General features: G+C 48.8%; 1 protein-coding gene across 4 annotated transcripts in view; it reads right to left on the bottom strand.

Moving 5' to 3' along the window:
- Positions 1-21,916, bottom strand: part of LOC141055790 (uncharacterized) — a 79,223-nt gene that overhangs the window by 19,966 nt on the left and 37,341 nt on the right. The window lies entirely within an intron of this gene.

Here is a 21,916-nt window from a genome sequence, read left to right as displayed (position 1 = left end):
TCCTCATCCACCATTTCACCCAGACTATTTTTAAGGGAGCCAACACTATCATTTTTTAGCTTCTTACTATTTATGTAGTTAAAGAATATTTTGGGATTATTTTTACTTTCTCTGGCAATGAGTCTCTCTGTCTCAATCTTTGCTATCTTGATTTGCTTTTTACAGAATTTAATTAATCTTCTGTATTTAGTTAATGCCTCATCACTACCTACTTGCTTTAATTCTCTAAATGCTTTATTTTTGTCACTTATTGCGCCCCTTACAGCTCTATTTAGCCATAGTGGTTTCCTCCTATTTCTCGCATGTTTATTCCCATACGGTATATATTGTGCACAGCTCCTATTCAGGATGCTAATAAACGTCTCCCATTTTCTTTGTGTATTTTTATGTCTCAGGATATCGTCCCAGTTAATTGCACCAAGATCATCTCTCATCCGTTGGAAATTTGCCTTCCTGAAGTTTAGTGTCCTTGTAACCCCTCTACTACACATCTTATTAAAGGATACATGAAAACTTATTAATTTGTGATCACTATTACCCAAGTGACCCTCAACCCTTACATTTGATATGCGGTCTGGCCTGTTGGTTAATATTAGGTCTAGCAGTGCCCCCCCTCTTGTTGGGTCCTGAACCAGTTGTGAAAGGTAATTGTCTCTCATCGTTGTCAGAAACCTATTACCTTTGCTGGAACTGCAGGTTTCGGTTCCCCAATGTATTTCAGGGTGTTGAAGTCCCCCATAATAATGACTTCTCCTTGAGTCGCAGCTTCATCTATTTGCTTTATGAGGATATTCTCTGTTGCTTCCATTATTTTTGGAGACTTATAACAAACCCCATCATTAATTTATTATTTGCCCCCCCTCCCCTTATCTCCACCCACAGGGACTCTACATTTTCATTAGATTCATATATATTATCACGAAGGATGGGTTTTAAAGGATGATTTTAGATATAAACACACGCCTCCCCCTCGCTTATTTGTACGGTCATTTCTGAACAGACTATAGCCCTGTAAATGTCACGGCACCGCCAGACTCAGGGCCTGCTGTCCCGGCCTCGGCCAGTAGGAGGCGCCGGACTATCACATCACCGCCGGACTCAGGGCCTGCTGTCCCGGCCTCGGCCAGTAGGAGGCGCCGGACTATCACATCACCGTCAGACTCAGGGCCTGCTGTTCTGGCCTCGACCACTAGGAGGCGCCGGACTGTCCTATCACCGTCTGACCCGTGGCCTGCAGTCTCGGCCTTGGTCTCTGGGAGGCGTTGTGCTTCAACCCCGAGTGGTGGCGGCGATAGTCATGAGGCTCCTGCGCAGGCGTCCGCTGGACGCAGGCTTCGCTCCTCGGTCAGTCATGAAGGGGCTGGTGCATTACCATCCAGCCTGGTCCTGGGGGCAGTCCGGATGACATCATCGGGCCACGGGCCTGTAAGGGATGACCTGATCCCTCAAATACCTTGGGACTGCTCTTGCAGGCCGCCGGATATATTCTTGGTTCCCCTGCGTGTTACTGTGTGAATTGCTGTTTGACTGACTCTGACTTTTGCCTGGACTTCTGACTTTGCTTCTGCCTAACGATTCTGTACCTCTGCGACTCTCCTGGTTTATGACACTGACTTCGGCCTGGATTCTGACTCTGCTTCTGCCTAACGACTTTGTACCTCTGCTGCCCTCCTGGTTTATGACTCTTACTTTGGCCTGGATTCTGACTCTGCTTTTGCCTAACGATTCTGTACCTCTGCTGCCCTCCCGGTTTATGACTCTGGCTTCGACCTGGAATCTGACTCTGCTACTGTCTACTGTTTTTATACCATTTCTGCCTGACTGGTTTAGTCTCGGATATCATTGCCTCTGTGTCCTGTATTGGAACACCTTTCTGGCGACCGTCCTGCTCTGGTCATTGCTCCTATTCAGACAGCGCCTCCTGGGCTCTGCTATAAATCCAGATCCCTGTATAGGGGTAAAGGGTCTCAGTGTTTCTCGGGGTGCTGTCTGGCTGCAGTCCAGACCGCAGGCAGACGTCACATTATATCCGGCCATAAAAATAAAACGGCTTTTTGTGTCTATACTTAACACAGATAAAAGCAGTTTTCCTCACCTTTTTTTTTCCTTCCTCTTGACTGAGCTGATTCTTGGCCCAAACACCTGTTACATTGCTCAGCCTGGGAAGTCACTCTCAGGCTCAAACATGCTGCAGCCTGGAAGCTTCAAGGAAAATGCTGGCTGTTGGAAATCCACATTCCTGGACCATCACCCCCTGGACAGCGTTGGGGGTCAGGTATTGCCCGCAAATGCGGCCAAACTGTTGTTACCAGTTTCCCTTTCTTTTGCTAAGAAACGTCTGTGTGTGAAGGCTTATGTGGATTGTGGTGCTGCCGTCAACCTTATGGATTTTTTATTTGCTAAGAGCCTTGGTGTACCTCTGTCAAGGCTTAAAGCGCCTATTCAGACTACTGCTATTAATGGTACATCTATATTCCAAGGAGGCGTGGAATTCGTTACTGCCGAAATTTCTATGTCAGTGGGGACGTTACATAACGAACAAATGTCATTTTTTGTTATATACAATTTGTCAGATCCAGTGGTGTTAGGCATGCCATGGTTGCACCAACATAATCCGATTATTGACTGGCGCATAGGTGACGTTGTACGCTGGAGTCCATGGTGTCAGAGTAACTGTATGTCTTTTTCAGTGAACCAGATTAAAATTAAAACACCTTCTATTCCATATGCGTTTAGGGATTATGAAGATGTTTTCTCTATAGTGGAGTCGGAGAAACTACCTCCTCACAGAGAATACGATTGTCCTATCGAATTGGTCCCTGGTGCCCGTCTCCCTAAGGGGAGAATATTCAACCTCTCTGGTCCTGAGCGTGTAGCCATGAAGGAATACATTGCAGACAGCCTTCGAAAAGGCTTCATTAGACCTTCCACCTCACCTGTAGGAGCTGGGTTTTTCTTTGTAGAGAAAAAAGATGGTGGACTCAGACCATGCATTGACTACCGTGAGCTGAACGCCATAACGGTAAAGAATCAATACCCGCTGCCACTCATTCCTGATCTGTTTAACCAGTTACTGGGAGCTCGCTGGTTTACTAAGCTTGACCTCCGGGGGGCATATAACCTGGTCCGCATAAGAGATGGGGACGAATGGAAAACGGCCTTTAATACACCCCTTGGCCATTTTGAGTACCTGGTAATGCCCTTCGGACTCAGTAACGCTCCTGCAGTCTTCCAGCACTTCGTCAATGATATTTTTAGAGATATTTGTGGGGTGTATGTCGTCGTATATCTGGACGACATTTTGATTTATTCTGCTGATCCTGTGACTCATGCTCAACACGTCCGTTCAGTACTGCAAAGACTGCGCGAAAACTCTTTGTTCGCGAAATTTGAAAAATGTGTTTTTTTTGCCGAAGAGGTGCAGTTCTTAGGATACATGGTCTCAGGCAAGGGGTTCCGCATGGATCCCGCCAAGATTCAACCCATTAAGGATTGGGTACAACCCAAATCGCTGAAAGCACTCCAGCGATTTTTGGGATTTGCGAATTATTATCGCAAATTCATCAGGGGATTCTCAGAGATTGCCAAGCCACTCACGGACCTTACCCGGAAAGGGGCGGACGTGACTAATTGGAATCCTGAGGCAACCAGGGCTTTTTCCACACTAAAAGGGTGCTTCGTGGCCAACCCGGTGTTGATTCAACCAAACTTGGACCACCCGTTTATTGTGGAGGTGGATGCCTCCGAAGTCGGAGTGGGAGCAGTGCTCTCACAAGGCTCTGCATCCCTCACTCAGCTTCGTCCATGTGCCTTTTTCTCCCGCAAATTCTCTGCCACGGAGAGAAACTATGACATCGGCAACCGAGAATTATTGGCAATTAAGTGGGCCTTCGAGGAATGGCGCCACTTCCTCGAAGGCGCCAAACACAAAATTACTGTTATTACCGATCACAAAAACCTAACCTACCTAGAGTCGGCTAAAAGACTAAACCCTAGGCAGGCCAGGTGGGCCTTGTTTTTCTCCAGGTTCGATTTTTTAATCACCTTTCGCCCCGGAACCAAAAATGTGAGGGCAGATGCCCTCTCCCGCAGCTTTTGTCACACACACACCGAGGACTATGAACCAGCTCCCATATTGGCAAATGGCATTGTTGTGTCGGCAGTATCTCTGGACCTTCTGGAGGAGATCCGTAGGTCATCAGAACAAGTTCCTGACTCTACGCCCCCCAAAAAATTATTCGTCCCAGCTACTTTTCGCTTACGAGTGTTAAAAGAATCTCACGACTCCGTCCTGGCAGGCCACCCTGGTCTTAATAATACCACTAGGCTGGTAACCAGGAACTTTTGGTGGCCAACGGTGGCCAAGGACTGCAAGGAGTACGTCTCAGCGTGTGAAGTCTGTGCCCGCGCCAAGTCCCCCCATAACCGTCCTGCCGGCTGGCTTCAGCCCTTGCCCACCCCTGAAAGTCCATGGACCCACATCTCCATGGACTTCATTACAGACCTGCCACCTTCCGAGGGGAAAACTTGTATTTGGGTGGTGGTGGACAGGTTCAGTAAACAGTCTCACTTTGTTCCCCTGTCCGGCTTACCCAACTCTGAAACCTTAAGCAAGTTGTTTGTTCTTCACGTTGTACGTCTGCACGGCGTTCCGGCAAATATCGTATCCGACAGGGGTACCCAGTTCGTCTCGAAGTTCTGGAGGGCGTTCTGTAGACGTATTGGTGTTGAGTTGTCTTTTTCCTCGGCATACCATCCCGAGACGAATGGTCAAACTGAGCGTGCCAACCAAACGCTGGAGCAATACCTCCGCTGCTATGTCTCAGCACATCAGTCAGATTGGGTGGAACATTTGCCATTGGCAGAGTTCGCTCTCAATAATAGATACCAAGACTCCATCAAAACCACCCCCTTCTTCTGTAACCTCGGTCTACATCCGCGCTTTGGATCATTTTCGGCCAAGATGTCGGAAATCCCAGGGGTTGAGCAAAGTATACATCGTCTAAAGACTATTTGGTCCGAAGTAAACTCTAATTTAAAAGGGGCTCAAATTAGACAGACTTCGGCAGCCAATAGACGACGATCCCAGGGGCCGCACCTGGGAGTTGGTGACAAGGTTTGGCTCTCTACAAGAAACATCAAACTTAAGGTACCGTCAGCCAAACTGGGTCCCAGGTTCATCGGACCATATGAAATATTAGAGGTAATTAACCCAGTAGCGTTTCGGTTAAAACTCCCGCAGTCTTTTAAAATTCCTAACGTTTTTCATAAGTCCCTCCTCAAGGTATACCACTCCCCAATTCGTCCCGTCCGGTCCCCTCCTCCTCCAGTTTTGGTCAAGGGCGCCTTAGAGTACGAGGTCCAAGGCATATTTGATTCCCGTCTAGTGAGAAACTCGGTACAATACTTGGTGCATTGGAAGGGCTACGGCCCAGAGGAGAGGTCCTGGGTCCCCGCTAGTGACATTCGTGCAAAGCGGTTGATTAGCAGGTTTCACCTCCTCCACCCTGACAAACCGGGTTTTGAGGGTCCGGAGGCCCCTCTTAGAGGGGGGGTACTGTCACGGCACCGCCAGACTCAGGGCCTGCTGTCCCGGCCTCGGCCAGTAGGAGGCGCCGGACTATCACATCACCGCCGGACTCAGGGCCTGCTGTCCCGGCCTCGGCCAGTAGGAGGCGCCGGACTATCACATCACCGTCAGACTCAGGGCCTGCTGTTCTGGCCTCGACCACTAGGAGGCGCCGGACTGTCCTATCACCGTCTGACCCGTGGCCTGCAGTCTCGGCCTTGGTCTCTGGGAGGCGTTGTGCTTCAACCCCGAGTGGTGGCGGCGATAGTCATGAGGCTCCTGCGCAGGCGTCCGCTGGACGCAGGCTTCGCTCCTCGGTCAGTCATGAAGGGGCTGGTGCATTACCATCCAGCCTGGTCCTGGGGGCAGTCCGGATGACATCATCGGGCCACGGGCCTGTAAGGGATGACCTGATCCCTCAAATACCTTGGGACTGCTCTTGCAGGCCGCCGGATATATTCTTGGTTCCCCTGCGTGTTACTGTGTGAATTGCTGTTTGACTGACTCTGACTTTTGCCTGGACTTCTGACTTTGCTTCTGCCTAACGATTCTGTACCTCTGCGACTCTCCTGGTTTATGACACTGACTTCGGCCTGGATTCTGACTCTGCTTCTGCCTAACGACTTTGTACCTCTGCTGCCCTCCTGGTTTATGACTCTTACTTTGGCCTGGATTCTGACTCTGCTTTTGCCTAACGATTCTGTACCTCTGCTGCCCTCCCGGTTTATGACTCTGGCTTCGACCTGGAATCTGACTCTGCTACTGTCTACTGTTTTTATACCATTTCTGCCTGACTGGTTTAGTCTCGGATATCATTGCCTCTGTGTCCTGTATTGGAACACCTTTCTGGCGACCGTCCTGCTCTGGTCATTGCTCCTATTCAGACAGCGCCTCCTGGGCTCTGCTATAAATCCAGATCCCTGTATAGGGGTAAAGGGTCTCAGTGTTTCTCGGGGTGCTGTCTGGCTGCAGTCCAGACCGCAGGCAGACGTCACATTATATCCGGCCATAAAAATAAAACGGCTTTTTGTGTCTATACTTAACACAGATAAAAGCAGTTTTCCTCACCTTTTTTTTTCCTTCCTCTTGACTGAGCTGATTCTTGGCCCAAACACCTGTTACATTGCTCAGCCTGGGAAGTCACTCTCAGGCTCAAACATGCTGCAGCCTGGAAGCTTCAAGGAAAATGCTGGCTGTTGGAAATCCACATTCCTGGACCATCACCCCCTGGACAGCGTTGGGGGTCAGGTATTGCCCGCAAATGCGGCCAAACTGTTGTTACCAGTTTCCCTTTCTTTTGCTAAGAAACGTCTGTGTGTGAAGGCTTATGTGGATTGTGGTGCTGCCGTCAACCTTATGGATTTTTTATTTGCTAAGAGCCTTGGTGTACCTCTGTCAAGGCTTAAAGCGCCTATTCAGACTACTGCTATTAATGGTACATCTATATTCCAAGGAGGCGTGGAATTCGTTACTGCCGAAATTTCTATGTCAGTGGGGACGTTACATAACGAACAAATGTCATTTTTTGTTATATACAATTTGTCAGATCCAGTGGTGTTAGGCATGCCATGGTTGCACCAACATAATCCGATTATTGACTGGCGCATAGGTGACGTTGTACGCTGGAGTCCATGGTGTCAGAGTAACTGTATGTCTTTTTCAGTGAACCAGATTAAAATTAAAACACCTTCTATTCCATATGCGTTTAGGGATTATGAAGATGTTTTCTCTATAGTGGAGTCGGAGAAACTACCTCCTCACAGAGAATACGATTGTCCTATCGAATTGGTCCCTGGTGCCCGTCTCCCTAAGGGGAGAATATTCAACCTCTCTGGTCCTGAGCGTGTAGCCATGAAGGAATACATTGCAGACAGCCTTCGAAAAGGCTTCATTAGACCTTCCACCTCACCTGTAGGAGCTGGGTTTTTCTTTGTAGAGAAAAAAGATGGTGACTCAGACCATGCATTGACTACCGTGAGCTGAACGCCATAACGGTAAAGAATCAATACCCGCTGCCACTCATTCCTGATCTGTTTAACCAGTTACTGGGAGCTCGCTGGTTTACTAAGCTTGACCTCCGGGGGGCATATAACCTGGTCCGCATAAGAGATGGGGACGAATGGAAAACGGCCTTTAATACACCCCTTGGCCATTTTGAGTACCTGGTAATGCCCTTCGGACTCAGTAACGCTCCTGCAGTCTTCCAGCACTTCGTCAATGATATTTTTAGAGATATTTGTGGGGTGTATGTCGTCGTATATCTGGACGACATTTTGATTTATTCTGCTGATCCTGTGACTCATGCTCAACACGTCCGTTCAGTACTGCAAAGACTGCGCGAAAACTCTTTGTTCGCGAAATTTGAAAAATGTGTTTTTTTTGCCGAAGAGGTGCAGTTCTTAGGATACATGGTCTCAGGCAAGGGGTTCCGCATGGATCCCGCCAAGATTCAACCCATTAAGGATTGGGTACAACCCAAATCGCTGAAAGCACTCCAGCGATTTTTGGGATTTGCGAATTATTATCGCAAATTCATCAGGGGATTCTCAGAGATTGCCAAGCCACTCACGGACCTTACCCGGAAAGGGGCGGACGTGACTAATTGGAATCCTGAGGCAACCAGGGCTTTTTCCACACTAAAAGGGTGCTTCGTGGCCAACCCGGTGTTGATTCAACCAAACTTGGACCACCCGTTTATTGTGGAGGTGGATGCCTCCGAAGTCGGAGTGGGAGCAGTGCTCTCACAAGGCTCTGCATCCCTCACTCAGCTTCGTCCATGTGCCTTTTTCTCCCGCAAATTCTCTGCCACGGAGAGAAACTATGACATCGGCAACCGAGAATTATTGGCAATTAAGTGGGCCTTCGAGGAATGGCGCCACTTCCTCGAAGGCGCCAAACACAAAATTACTGTTATTACCGATCACAAAAACCTAACCTACCTAGAGTCGGCTAAAAGACTAAACCCTAGGCAGGCCAGGTGGGCCTTGTTTTTCTCCAGGTTCGATTTTTTAATCACCTTTCGCCCCGGAACCAAAAATGTGAGGGCAGATGCCCTCTCCCGCAGCTTTTGTCACACACACACCGAGGACTATGAACCAGCTCCCATATTGGCAAATGGCATTGTTGTGTCGGCAGTATCTCTGGACCTTCTGGAGGAGATCCGTAGGTCATCAGAACAAGTTCCTGACTCTACGCCCCCCAAAAAATTATTCGTCCCAGCTACTTTTCGCTTACGAGTGTTAAAAGAATCTCACGACTCCGTCCTGGCAGGCCACCCTGGTCTTAATAATACCACTAGGCTGGTAACCAGGAACTTTTGGTGGCCAACGGTGGCCAAGGACTGCAAGGAGTACGTCTCAGCGTGTGAAGTCTGTGCCCGCGCCAAGTCCCCCCATAACCGTCCTGCCGGCTGGCTTCAGCCCTTGCCCACCCCTGAAAGTCCATGGACCCACATCTCCATGGACTTCATTACAGACCTGCCACCTTCCGAGGGGAAAACTTGTATTTGGGTGGTGGTGGACAGGTTCAGTAAACAGTCTCACTTTGTTCCCCTGTCCGGCTTACCCAACTCTGAAACCTTAAGCAAGTTGTTTGTTCTTCACGTTGTACGTCTGCACGGCGTTCCGGCAAATATCGTATCCGACAGGGGTACCCAGTTCGTCTCGAAGTTCTGGAGGGCGTTCTGTAGACGTATTGGTGTTGAGTTGTCTTTTTCCTCGGCATACCATCCCGAGACGAATGGTCAAACTGAGCGTGCCAACCAAACGCTGGAGCAATACCTCCGCTGCTATGTCTCAGCACATCAGTCAGATTGGGTGGAACATTTGCCATTGGCAGAGTTCGCTCTCAATAATAGATACCAAGACTCCATCAAAACCACCCCCTTCTTCTGTAACCTCGGTCTACATCCGCGCTTTGGATCATTTTCGGCCAAGATGTCGGAAATCCCAGGGGTTGAGCAAAGTATACATCGTCTAAAGACTATTTGGTCCGAAGTAAACTCTAATTTAAAAGGGGCTCAAATTAGACAGACTTCGGCAGCCAATAGACGACGATCCCAGGGGCCGCACCTGGGAGTTGGTGACAAGGTTTGGCTCTCTACAAGAAACATCAAACTTAAGGTACCGTCAGCCAAACTGGGTCCCAGGTTCATCGGACCATATGAAATATTAGAGGTAATTAACCCAGTAGCGTTTCGGTTAAAACTCCCGCAGTCTTTTAAAATTCCTAACGTTTTTCATAAGTCCCTCCTCAAGGTATACCACTCCCCAATTCGTCCCGTCCGGTCCCCTCCTCCTCCAGTTTTGGTCAAGGGCGCCTTAGAGTACGAGGTCCAAGGCATATTTGATTCCCGTCTAGTGAGAAACTCGGTACAATACTTGGTGCATTGGAAGGGCTACGGCCCAGAGGAGAGGTCCTGGGTCCCCGCTAGTGACATTCGTGCAAAGCGGTTGATTAGCAGGTTTCACCTCCTCCACCCTGACAAACCGGGTTTTGAGGGTCCGGAGGCCCCTCTTAGAGGGGGGGTACTGTCACGGCACCGCCAGACTCAGGGCCTGCTGTCCCGGCCTCGGCCAGTAGGAGGCGCCGGACTATCACATCACCGCCGGACTCAGGGCCTGCTGTCCCGGCCTCGGCCAGTAGGAGGCGCCGGACTATCACATCACCGTCAGACTCAGGGCCTGCTGTTCTGGCCTCGACCACTAGGAGGCGCCGGACTGTCCTATCACCGTCTGACCCGTGGCCTGCAGTCTCGGCCTTGGTCTCTGGGAGGCGTTGTGCTTCAACCCCGAGTGGTGGCGGCGATAGTCATGAGGCTCCTGCGCAGGCGTCCGCTGGACGCAGGCTTCGCTCCTCGGTCAGTCATGAAGGGGCTGGTGCATTACCATCCAGCCTGGTCCTGGGGGCAGTCCGGATGACATCATCGGGCCACGGGCCTGTAAGGGATGACCTGATCCCTCAAATACCTTGGGACTGCTCTTGCAGGCCGCCGGATATATTCTTGGTTCCCCTGCGTGTTACTGTGTGAATTGCTGTTTGACTGACTCTGACTTTTGCCTGGACTTCTGACTTTGCTTCTGCCTAACGATTCTGTACCTCTGCGACTCTCCTGGTTTATGACACTGACTTCGGCCTGGATTCTGACTCTGCTTCTGCCTAACGACTTTGTACCTCTGCTGCCCTCCTGGTTTATGACTCTTACTTTGGCCTGGATTCTGACTCTGCTTTTGCCTAACGATTCTGTACCTCTGCTGCCCTCCCGGTTTATGACTCTGGCTTCGACCTGGAATCTGACTCTGCTACTGTCTACTGTTTTTATACCATTTCTGCCTGACTGGTTTAGTCTCGGATATCATTGCCTCTGTGTCCTGTATTGGAACACCTTTCTGGCGACCGTCCTGCTCTGGTCATTGCTCCTATTCAGACAGCGCCTCCTGGGCTCTGCTATAAATCCAGATCCCTGTATAGGGGTAAAGGGTCTCAGTGTTTCTCGGGGTGCTGTCTGGCTGCAGTCCAGACCGCAGGCAGACGTCACAGTAAATTAACAGCCCAGTCATGGCTCTCGTCTAGCCATGTCTCAGATATCCCCACCATGTCATAATTATGTTCCAACAACATTAACTCCAATTCCTCCATTTTGTTGGCGAGACTTCTGGCATTAGTATACATGCCCTTTATTTATCTCTCTGTACCTCTATTCTTTCTTAAATTATTAACTGTTCTAACACCACCCCCCATGCCACCCCCACCCCCAATTTCATTATTTATGCCCAGGTCTCTATCTGCACTGTCTTCCCCTCCTATAAAAGGAATACCCTCCCCCCGTCCCTAGTTTAAACACTCCTCCAACCTTCTAGCCATTTTCTCCCCCAGCACAGCTGCACCCTCCCCATTGAGGTGCAGCCCGTCCCTAGCGTAGAACCTGTAGCCAACTGAGAAGTCGGCCCAGTTCTGCAGGAACCCAAACCCCTCCTTCCTACACCAATTCCTGAGCCACTTATTAACCACCCTAATCTCCCGTTGCCTCTCTGGCGTGGCACGTGGTACAGGAAGTATTTCCGAAAATACCACCTTGGAGGTCCTTGCTTTAAGCTTACAGCCCAATTCCCTGAAATCATCTTTAAGGACCTTCCACCTACCTCTAACTTTGTCATTTGTGCCAATGTGCACCATGACCGCTGGATCCTCACCAGCCCCTCCCAGTAATCTGTCAACCCGATCAGCGATGTGTCGGACTCGAGCGCCAGGTAGGCAGCACACCGTTCGACGATCCCTGTCTTTGTGACAGATTGCCCTATCTGTTCCCCTAATAATTGAGTCTCCCACTACCAGAACCTGTCTGGCCTGCCCTGCTCTCCTATTTCCCTCCTTACTGGAGCAGACACTCCTCCGGCTTTCAGAGGACATGCCTTGCTGCAGCAGTGCTACTCCTGCACTAACACTCCCCTCATCTGCCAACTTAGCAAACTTATTGGGGTGTGCCAGATCAGGACTAGCCTCCCTGGTGCTCTTCCCTCTACCCCGCCTTCTAACTGTCACCCAGCTAGCTGCTTCATTGTCCTGCAGCTCCAACCTAGCATCCCCCCCTCATCTATCCCATTGAGCGTCTGCTCAGTGAGCAGAAGACTCCTTTCCATATTGTCTATGGATCTCAGTGTTGCCAGCTGCACATTTAGATCCAGTATCTGGGCTTCCAAATGCACAACGTGCTCACATCTCGCACAGCAGTATGCACCCTCGACCGGCTGTTCAAGGATTTCATACATGCGGCAAGACGTACACTGGATGGCATTGGCAATAGTGGAGCACATCCTAATGGGGATTGCACCAGACAATAAGATAAGCAAAAATAAATTAAAAAAAAAAAAAGTATTAATATAATATAACAGCAATTCAGTAAGACCTCCCTTGGAAACTCCCTGAATCCAAAGTCACTGAATCTCTAGTCACACACTTACCACAGTTCGCACTTACGCTCAGGTCACACTCAGCTCGTTCACACTCGCTCAGGCAGAAGATTTAAAAGATTTTTTTTTTTTTTTTCCCTTTTACCAGCACACCACCTTGCTGCTCAATGCACTTCCAAAAGGAGTTGAGCCCCAACCAGCTGCCCCTTATAAACCCTTAATTACTGTATGAACTCCCACTCTTAATTAACCCCTTGTGAATATAGTTACACCTCAAGATTTAAATGCAATATACTGTAGTTAACCCTTAAAAACACAGATAGTAAAATAAGAGATTAACCCTGTAGAGAGAAAAAATAGGTTAAACAAGCCCCCAAGCCCCCCAAAAATTGAACAGGTAGAAAGCACTCAACAACCTACAATTCAGCAACTCACACAGGTATTTGTTATATGTTTTCCAAATACCTCTTCACTGAATCTCAAGTCACACACTTACCACAGTTCGCACTTGCGCTCAGGTCACACTCAGCTCATTCACACTCGCTCAGGCAGAAGATTTAGGTGTAGATGTAGGTGAAAATCTTCCGTGATCTGGACCATGGGCTGCAAACTGGGAAGGACCTTACCAGATCCTTGAGGTAATGGGTGACACAATGCTAAAGGTACAGAAGCCAATGACTTCAAAGAAGAGATCCTGTAGACGTCAGAAACCTTTACAATCCACCAATGAAAGGCCACCGGATCATCCCCAACTCAATAACATCTTAACAAATAGACTTGGGTGAGGGGGGGGGGGGGGTGGTAGATCAAAGGTGGATCCCTAAACTCAGCAATCAACACTTATACATATAATTCCATGTTCATTCAACAGATGGTTTGTGGGGCACCACGAAATCAAGTAACCAGAGGAACAGAGATCACCTGAACAGGGTACATGTCCAGTTTGTGACACTAGCGGTAAACATGATGCTGGCAGGATCAGCCCCTTCAGGGAAAGATCGGGAACCTTCTGATGGTACGGATAGTATGTCACTTAGAGGACCAGGTCTCTTAATGGTAGAGTACTTAGAAAGTAAGATCCTAGAACCATACAGTAATTGTACTTTCACGTCCGAAAAAAGTGGTATTTGTATGGGTTTCAGAGAGAAGGTTTTGCCAATAGTGTTACAAAGCATTACACTCCCATAGAGAATGTGTCTGCTATACAACATGACTTACACTCACTCTTTCTCAAAGAATCCTGACATTTTCAAGACTCAGACCCAATACCTATCAAGTCTTTAAGATGGGTGTCTAGGGACCACCACAAGCAAGCGGAAGCCAACACCACCTCGGTGTTGTGCAAAAAAGGAGTTCAGAGTCCTGAAGATGTCACTGGGTCAGAGTACAGCGGATGGTATATCCTCCAGGCTACCTTCACTAGGGAAGATAGTCAAGGTGGCTTGAGGGCGAGGATGAACTTCGATAGACCCATAAGTGTAAACAAGAACCCTAAAGGCATACTGTATGTTGAGAGAGTCCCAGATGAATATCACCAGGGAATCCAAGTATGTCCAAGGACATGTGTCCACAGATGATCTATGGACCAGTGTATAGATGTTAAAGTTAAACTGCAGCAACTCTGGTCAAGCCATATGGAATGATTAGAGTGGCCAGGTGAAACTGGAGGGTTTGTACAGAATAACAGTTTTAAAAGGTACGGACCAATGCCAAGGATCTGACGTATACTCGGGTAGTGGGGTCCCCATCCATATGGTCTTTCTTGATCACGATCATGAAACACGGGTATTACATACCTGGTAGTGTTTATTTATGAGACATGACAGCACCACAAGAGAGGGGATCTTCACTTCAAGGACAGGAAACCTTCAAGATAAAAGGGGCGGCTCCTCTCCCCGCATCAGTTGTTTTACAGAGCACGAGAGGAACTCCGCAGATTAGTGTACATCATACATGATGGCACCACGAGAGAATTACAGAGATTTGTAGTCTCTTAGGGAGGGATAACTGCTTGTAACACTCTTCTCCCGAATGTGAGATCAGAGGTAGCAGATAGGTCTAACCTATAATGCCTGAAGAAGGTAGACGGCGAGGATCAAGTGGCTGCCTTACAGATTTTGTCGATGGAAGAGTCTGCTCTCTCCTCCCAGGATGTCGCCATGGCCCTCGTGGAGTGGGCTTTTAGGCCCTCTGGAACAGCTCTGCCTGCACTACTATACGCTAGCATAATGGCCTCTCTCACCCATCTAGCTATAGCCTGTTTAGAGGCTTTAAGGCCCTTCCTTGCCCCCTGGAATGAAACAAATAAAGCCCTCTGCTTTCTCCAAGGTCTTATCAACTCTAAATACTGCAGGAGACATCTCCTCACATCTAGGCAATGGAGTCTCTCCTCCTTCTTGTTGCTAGGGTTAGGACAAAAAGATAGTTAAATTATCTCCTGAGCCCTGTGGAATCTTGACACCACCTTGGGGAGATATGCTGGATCTAATTTTAACACAATTCTATCATCCATGACCTGAGTGTAGGGAGGGTCTGCTGACAATGCGTGTAAATCCCCAATCTTACAGGCCGACATGAGCGCCACTAATAAGGCTGTTTTTAATGTTAGTATTTTATCTGACGTTGTGTTTAATGGTTCAAAAGGACTCTCTGTCAAAGATGACAAAACTAAATTTAGATCCCAAGGTGGAGGAGTAGGAGATGGGACAGAGTCAGCTCTACTACAGGCTCGGATAAACCTGGCCACCCACCTATTATTTTCCAGATCACAGTTAAATAATGCTGCCAAGGCTGAGACATGTACTTTGAGGGTACTGACAGCTAACCCCAACTCTAAACCTTTTTGCAGAAATTCCAGTATTGCCACTATTGGGACTTCCCCTTCCCGTATTGGCCCTGAGACAAATGAGAATTTTTTCCATAAACTCCCATAAATTTTAGTAGTAACTGGCTTTCTGCTACTGAGTAAAAGTGGATATTAACCCAGCTGAGAATCCTTTTTTTCTTGTAGTGACCTTTCAAATTCCAAGCTGTCAAATTCAGCCCGGACTTCTGTGGGTGATTGAAGGGACCCTGTGTTAGGAGGTCGTGGTACTCTGGGTACACCCATGGGTCTGTCACTGACATCACCCTCAGCCAGTAGAACCATGGTCTGTTCGGCCAAAAGGGGGCTATCACAATCACTCTGGCTCTGCCCTCTCTGATCTTCCTCAGAACTGCTGGTATGAGGCATATTGGAGGGAAGGCGTACAAGAGACCTGATGTCAACTCTATCCTGAAGGCGTCTACTGCCAACGGCCTGTCTGCTGGATTTAGGAAACAGAATTTCTGAACCTCTCTGTTGGCTTTTGAGGCAAAGAGATCTATTTTGGATTTGCCCCACATGTTCACTATCTGGTGAAAAATGGACTCTTTTAGGGACTATTCTCCCTGCCTCAAGTGATTCCTGCTCAGAAAATCTGCCTTCAGATTGTCTACTCCTCGGATAAGCAGGGCCGACAATGAGAGGAGCTGATGTTCTGCCAGAGTCATGATCCTTTCTGTTATCTGCATTAATGTCCGAGAACGGGTGCCCCCCTGGTTATTTATACGCGACTGCTGTTTGGCTGTCCGATAAGAGGACACCACGTGAGAGTCCTAACTGTGGTAACAACCCCTCCAGTGCCTTCTCGATTGCCAGAAGTTCCCAATCGTTTGAGGATAGATTTCTTTCCTCCTGGGCCCAGGGATCCTGGAGCCATTGTGTGTCTAGGTGAGCACCCCACCCCCAAGGACTGGCGTTCATTGTGACTACTTTGGAGGCTGTGTATGTTCAGGGTACTCCTATCGGAGATGACTATCTGTAACTACCACCTGAGTGATTGGAGCACGGAGTCCGGGAGGATAAGCTTTCGCTCTAACTGCCCGTGAAGATCTATGTCGTTCTGCAGTACACACCATTGTAGTTCCTTTGAATAGAACTTGGCTCATTTTACCGCTGGCATGCAGGAGGTTAGGGACCCCAACAACGACATTGCTCTTAGTGTCATTTCCGTTTTCTTTATTGTTTTTCAAAATCAATTGTTTGATTCTTTCCTCTTTCTCCTCTGGGAGACGACACTCCTGCGCTACTGAATCCACTGTTAGCCACAAGAAATTCTGAATCATTGCTGGTTCCAGTTTGGATTTTTTTGAGGTTCAGCTGCCATCCCAGCGTCTGTAGTGTTTCCATCACTATTCTGACTTGTTCTTGACAGTGAGGGAAATTTCTTCCCACTATCAAGAAGTCGTCCAGATAAGGTATTATCAGAGTATCTTTTTCTCCGAGATGCGTGTGACCTCTGCAATCAACTTTGTGAAAACTCGAGGGGCTATCGCTACCCCAAAGGGCAGAGCCCTGTACTGAAAGTGACGTAACTGTGACCCCATCTGGACTGCCACCATGAGATATTTGCGATCTTGTTGCCAGATCGGGATGTGGTAATAAGCGTCCTTGAGGTCCTGGACTGCCATATAACACTGCGGAAAGAGTAGTTTTACTGCTGACCTTATCGTCTCCATCTTGAATGACGAGAATATCAGATACCTGTTGAGGCTCTTCAGATTTATAATTGTCCTCCAGGAATTGTCCGGCTTTTTTTATAAGAAATGGGGGGGGGGTAAAAGCCTTCCTTTCTTTTTTCTACCGGAACCTCTTCCAGGACAATGAAGTAAAGGAACAGAATAATCCAGCTCACCGCACTGCCTTGCTGGTAGGATCCAAATCCTGCGCACGGATTTGACTAGGCAGTCAATCAATAGTAGAAAAAAGGGAAGAAAGTTCCAGCGCAAGGAATGGAAAATTAAAAATCCATTTTATGTTCATGATTAAGACCTGAGGCGTCGAAACGCGTTGTTCTGCAGTCATCCGACTGATATGCTGTACCTGCTGGAATTTTAATATGCATTGGCACAATAAAATGGATTTTTAATTTTCCATTCCTTGCGCTGGAACTTTCTTCCCTTTTTTCTACTCTTCCAGGACATGTTTGTCTAGGAGCGACATTACTTTCCCTTCCAGGCTTTTTTGTTTTTCTTGTGAGGACTGTACTGGAGTCTGCATGCATCTTTGTGGCAGCCAGTGGTGGAACATTAACTCCAGACCCGATCCCACAATTTGCAGGATCCAGGTGCTGGATGAAATCCTCTCCCAGGCTGGAAGTGAGAGAGCCTCCCTCCCACCTGAGAAGGACCATCACTGGGAGGATTTTTTGGTGTCTTTGGAGGGCTTGCCTAAGTAGAAGCCTCTACCTCCTCTGGATCGCTTGTCAGAGTTTTTTCTGTCTCGATCCCTATACTGCTGTCTTCTGAACTTCCGACCCTTCTGAATGGAGCGCCGAAAGGTCTGAAATGGCTGCTTTGGAAAATTTTTCTTCTCCTTTCTTTCATCCAAACGGTGACTGGCGTTTTGTGCTCAACAGGGAGGGCACAAAAACGCGTAGTTACTTACCGTTAATGGTATTTCTCTGAGCCCATGACGGCACCACGGAGAGAGGGGATCCGCCCCACGGGGACAGGAAACCTACATATAAAAAGGCGGTACCTCTCTCCCGCATCAGTTGTTTTACAGAGCATCAAAGGAACTTCAGCCTAAGGGTGGTTTCGCATTAGCGTTTCAGGGCGCAGCGACGGCCTGCAAACTGCCGTCGCTAAGCCCCGCCCCTGCCGCGCCTCCTCCGGTAGCTCCGCCTATCGGCGCAAGACGCTGCATGCGTCCTGCTTCCCCTATCACTGGGGACGCAGGCCGTGCGCAGTATGCGTTTGGCGTCGCATGCGTCCTTTTGACGGTGCTCCGAGCGCAACCAAATTGCAACAGGTTGCATTTGGCGCTGGTCGGCGCACCGTCAAAAGGACGCATGCGCCGCCAAACGCATACTGCGCACGGTCTGCGTCCCCAGTGATAAAGATAGGGGACGCAGGACGCATGCAGCGTCATGCGCCGGTAGGCGGAGCTACCGGAAGAGGCGCGACAGGGGGTGGGGCTTAGTGGCGGCCGTGCGCAGGCCGTCGCTGCGCCCTGAAACGCTAATGTGAAACCACCCTAATACTAACACAACTAAAAGAAAAAATTTCTATAATCATTAAACTGCGTAGAGGAGACACCACGTGACTATTTGATTAAACGGTATTTACAATAAGTGCGCACCCCATGCACGTAGGGAGGGAATATACGGGTGCCGTCATGGGCTCAGAGAAATACCGTTAACGGTAAGTAACTACACTTTACTTTTTCCCCCATGATGGCACCACGGAGAGAATTGCAGAGACTATCTATTAGGGGGAAGACCACTGCTTCCAGCACCCTTCTACCAAAGGTTAGATCTGAGGAGGTGGCTAGGTCCAGCCGATAGTGGTTAAAGAAAGTTGAGGGAGATGACCAAGTGACGGCTCTACATATCTGCTCAATGGAGACGTCTGCTCTCTCTGCCCAGGAAGTTGACACCGCTCTTGTAGAATGGGCTGTTACTCTGTCTGGGATGTCCGCACCCTGCGACGAGTATGACAAGGTGATGGCGTCTTTTATCCATCTCGCCAGCGTGCTTTGTTGCTTTCCGCCCCTTTCTTGGCCCCTGGAAGCACACAAAAAGAGACCTATCCTTTCTACACTCCCTGGCGGCCGCTAGGTATTCCATTAGGCATCTCCTGACATCTAATGTGTGTAGAGCTTCTTCTCCCTTGCTTTTGGGATTGGGGCAAAAGGAGGGGAGGGAGATTTCCTGGGTTCTGAGGAATCGAGATGCCACCTTCGGTAGGTAGGCTGGGTCCGTATTAAGTACCACCCTGTCATCCAGGATCTGCGTAAATGGAGGGAAGGCCGACAGGGCCTGAATATCACTGATTCTGCGGGCCGAGGTCAGGGCTATCAAGAGGGAGGTCTTAAGTGATATTAATTTTAGCGGTGTCTCTGGTAAAGGCTCAAAGGGAGGCTTGGTCAGGGCTGAGAGCACCAAGTTTAGATCCCAGGGAAGAGTGCTTAGGGAAGACATAGGCCTGGATCTACTGGCTGCCTTAATGAACCTAGACACCCAACGGTTCCCTGCCAAGTCATAGTTGTATAGGGCCCCTAGGGCCGGCACCTGAACCTTCAATGTGCTGGTAGCTATTCCCTGCTCTAAACCTTTCTGCAGGCTCCTCATGCTGCTGGCACGCGTGGGGATCCCGGCGCCCGCTGGCGCTCTAGCCACCTCGGTACCTGCTCCGGCCCAGGGCCGCCTCGGACGCACATGGAGGACGCTATCCCCCAGGAAAGGCGGTCTTCTGGAACGCTTCTGCCACCTCTCCACCCGCACACCCTGGAGGCCCGCTGACCCCAGCGGTGGCGCCTTGGGTAACTGCCCCAGCTGGGACAGGGGGCCCCCGCTGTCATCCTCCAGACTGGTCGCCCCGGCATCCCACGACGATGGTAAGTCTGTAGGTTCCCTATTGGGACAGGAAACTAACTGATGCGGGAGAGAGGTATCGCCTTTTTATCTGTAGGTTTCCTGTCCCCGTGGGGCGGATCCCCTCACACAGTGGTGCAGTCATGGTGAAAGAGAAAAAGGGGCCTCCGAGGAGTTTTCATTCACCCAGGCACCGATGTGGCCCACGGGGCTGCATGGCCACTATAAGTCGACAGGGAGGGCACCATAAATGTGGCCTCCGAGGACCTCCATATAACTTGTGGGTTGCCGGCAACAGGGAGGGTACACCAATGTGGCCTCCGAGGCTTATCTTCACCAGGGCATTGCCTCACGGGCAGTGGCCATGCTTCGCTCAGGGGGGCATGGTGAGACATGGCCCCCGAGGCGACTACCGGTACCTGGTGATGGATGCAGCAGACCAGTGTTTGCCAAAAACCATCTGACCCAGGCATCCTCTTCATTCTTCAAAGATCTTCATCTTGAGGGTTCCCCATCAAGGACAGGAAACCAACTGATGCGGAGTGAAGAGCCGCTCCTTTTATCTTGAAGGTTTCCTGTCCTTGAAGGGTGGATCCCCTCTCTTGTGGTGCCGTCATGTATGACGGAAAAAGACAACTGTGTACTGGAGGTTACGGGAAGCTAATTAGTTACCTATGCTCACTGGGAATCGGCTACACAGATGGTGACATAAGATACTAATTCCTGGAGATGGGACTTAGTATGCAACAGGGTGGACACCCCAACCATTGATGGATGGTACTCCTATGACTGAGGAATATCGGAGCAGATACATTTCTTCAATTTGGAAGACCCCAGATGCAGGGATATTACTTTGGACATCAACATAGATGGTCCGTTTAGGTGTCCTGTTTGTGAGGTGGTTGACGAAGGGTGCTGGCCATCTACACAGCTGGTCTATCTGTCCATATCCAAACCTATCGGGTATTTAGCATTACAGAGTGGAGATAGTGACCAGTAGTACCATTTCAGGGGAAGAGGTCAAGTGTGTGCAACGGTGGTAAGAGTCCTGTACGAAGCCAAAGATCTTCAACCAGTCAAACCGCACCTGGACACTCGCAACATTTCTACATCAATTGGCAGATCCCATAGCTCCGCAACTGTCATCCATATGGAACAACATCACAGAATTAAAAATCATCCTATACACCTGACAAATTTCCATAGATGACTTCAGAGTAGACCACAAGATGTGAAAAGTTTGTGAGGAACCAAATTAAAATAAAAGGATGGGTAGGATCGGGGCAAGAGGTGAGAAAAGATGATCCCAGACACAGGAAATACAGGGGGGAGGAGAGACATAATTTGTCATGGGATGGAGCCGAGGTGCTTTGGGAATGGGTACCCTGAACAAACACTAAGGATATGAAAGTCATGAGAAGTAAACTTGGGGAAATTACGCAACATGCCGGGAAGGGTTCAGAGCTCAGCTTGATGTAAACCCTCTATAACGTATTTACATCAAGGCACTTGGCCAAAGGCTAACTAAAGCTAAAAAGCTGACCCTAGACCCAAAAAAAGGCTAAATAACCAAGGTCAAACATCAAAGAATAAACCAAGCCATGATGCAAAAAGACTAAATCAAGCAAAGTCACAATGACAAAGGTTAAACCAAGTCAAGTCATGAGGCGAAAAACAGGTACACCAAAGTCATGCCAGGAGGCAGAGGTTGCAGGCTGAACACCATCCAAACATAAGGCAGCAAGTTTAACACCAGGTATCAGGCGTGAGGTACTGGATTAAAGATATCTAGACTGATCCAAGTTAAAGTTAATATCTCAGGGCCAAAGCAGGCCAATACACTCAGTGGCTGATCCTGAACATCTCTAAGGGTGTTCCATTATTTACTATTGTACAAAGACCTCAGCAGATGTTGAAGAAATAAAAGATTTTCACATAAAATGTTATATTTATATTCCAACTGTATTTTACATGTGTTACCACCTATAACAGAAGTACATATTCAATCATATTTAATGCGTATTTTGTCTGAAAAAGAGAAA

This window comes from Dendrobates tinctorius, unplaced genomic scaffold, assembly GCF_039654945.1.
Source record: "Dendrobates tinctorius isolate UK_male_01 unplaced genomic scaffold, ASM3965494v1 ptg000192l, whole genome shotgun sequence".
NCBI lineage: Eukaryota > Metazoa > Chordata > Amphibia > Anura > Dendrobatidae > Dendrobates > Dendrobates tinctorius.
The sequence above is the reverse complement of the archived record's forward strand: the minus strand, read 5'-3'. Positions and strand labels throughout refer to the sequence as shown.